This window comes from Austrofundulus limnaeus, unplaced genomic scaffold (genome assembly GCF_001266775.1).
Source record: "Austrofundulus limnaeus strain Quisiro unplaced genomic scaffold, Austrofundulus_limnaeus-1.0 Scaffold335, whole genome shotgun sequence".
NCBI lineage: Eukaryota > Metazoa > Chordata > Actinopteri > Cyprinodontiformes > Rivulidae > Austrofundulus > Austrofundulus limnaeus.
In genome coordinates this window covers 271,876-274,145 of record NW_013952737.1, presented here as the reverse complement: position 1 = coordinate 274,145, position 2,270 = coordinate 271,876, and positions in this window count along the sequence as shown.

Sequence of the window (2,270 nt, the reverse complement as noted above, 5' to 3'; positions counted from 1 at the left end):
CCACCACCCAGAGTGCAGCATGAGGATAATGACTGAAGGCTTTCTCCAAGTCCACAAAACACATGTAGACTGGATGGGCGAACACCATGACCCCTCGAGGACACTAGTGAGAGTAAAGAGACAGGAATACAGTTTYAAATAAAAATATGGTGGAATAAAAATCTAAAGTTTAAAGCAGTTGCGTTGTTTGGCTTTTGTCAGTTGCATTGACGCGTTTTTAATAGCTCTTAACAGCTCTTGTCGAGCTGATATGGTGAAATAAACATGCACCTACGGCTAGTTAGTTAGGTCTTCAAATATTGCCTTTAAGCTAATTTAGCTATTTTATAATATTAATAATATTAATGCATTGATTTTTTTCCTAGTATCTCTTTACCATTGTCGTGGTTGCTAGCCRACAGGACATACACGGGAGTAAAGCTGAAGGCTAGATCATCCAAATTCACAGCCACTTTCTTCCGGTCTTCATGGTCTACCAAGGACCTGGCCCACCTAGACTGTGTAGGCCGGGTCCTTCGAAGGACCCATCCCCTGAATTTGGACATGGTCAATATATGGGTATGTTAATGGCTAGCTGTTAGCCTAACATTCATACTGCATGCTGTATGAGTGACATCAGCTTGAAGGCTATTTTGTAAATGATTAACTGAATGTTGGATGCAGTTTAGTATTTTTATACTTTCTGATCATTTCAGCCATAAGGTTTGAAACAGACAAAGAGTTGGTGTGTGGGTTATCATGTGTTCTGTCTTTAGTCTAAACAAAAAGGASTTACGTTCTACGTCTGATGTAAAAGGTAACACCTCCAGGGTTGGAACCAGGCAGAGAAATACATTATAAGATCAATTCAATATTATTGGAGGAGAGAAAAGAAGTGTTTTTAGAAGTAGAAGTGTTTTGCAGTGTCTCTGCTTAGATCCAGCCTGGACAGACTGGGCTGTTTGGGTTTTCAGCTCAAGGTCTGAGGCCTGTGCTGTGCACCGTTAAACTGATTGGAGCAGATTAGGAATAAAGTTTTTAGGAAAACATCCAGTGGATTCCTGCTTTATACAGACATGCCATTTCGAACAGCACATTTATTTTTACAAGCTGACGTACTAATTGYTGATGATTATTTACAGAGCATGACTCCAACAATCAGCAGACTACTCCTTTAAGTGTAGATGATGTGATGATGAGTCATATAAAACTTCTGATTGTGTTTGACTCATCAGCATCTTGACGTCTCTGTGGGATGTTCTTACCAGTCAGTATTTTAAGATTATGGTGAAAGTTTGCAAAATTCTTCTAAAAATTCTAAATTTGGGGATCCTAAATTCTCCTTTTCATGGGAATGCAAGACTGAAATGATTAAAAAATTTTTTTTTATTGTTTTTACAAATTTTGCTTCTGTGTGGGTGGGGCCTGAGTAAATCACGGTCAATCTGTACAGGGTGAGTCGAAAGTCCCAAGACACCTTTTATTTTGATCCAATATACGGCGGACATGTTCTGGACTTATCTTCAGATATTTCAAACAGAAAAGGGAAAATGACCCAACATGGCCGCCATGGGTCAAAATAAAAGGATGTCTTTTGACTCACCCTCTTCTTGTTCACACTAAAGTAAATAATAAACTTTAAAACATGAACTGAATTTTGACCCAGGTGTAACTGGAAAAAAAACCCTTGATTTATTAATTCAAATAAAACGAATTTATAATAATTATTTTTATTTGCTATGACTCAAAATGAGTGGAAAGCGTCTTTTATTAAGGAGCAGAGCAGCAAATGCTTCTTTTTGTGATCCAGTCACATAAAATTGACAGATGATGATTCAGAAACATGACTCAGCATCTGTTCACGCTGACTTGGCATAAACATATTGCACCTTTTTAATCAGCGCAGGTTTAGAGAGCTGCTCTGACACAAATAACACTTTAGATTGTTTTATTTTTTATTTTTGTCCCTCTGCACTCTTGTTGTTTCCCCATCTGGCTCATTTGACCTTATTACTTGTATTAAAAAAAAACGTCAAGCGTCCCGCTGCATTAAGAGAGCGTTTGGCAGAAGAGCCTCATGCGGATCATAAAATGTAAAATAAAACGCCTGCTGACATTATAAAGATAACACAGAGTAGGTCAGAGTATATGAAGGACTAAATAAAAACAATATGGAAACAAACATTTCCAAAATGTCAAGCTATCATTGAAACGTCTTTGTGTGTGTGTGTGTGTGTGTGTGTGTGTGTGTGTGTGTGTGTGTGTGTGTGTGTGTGTGTGTGTGTGTGTGT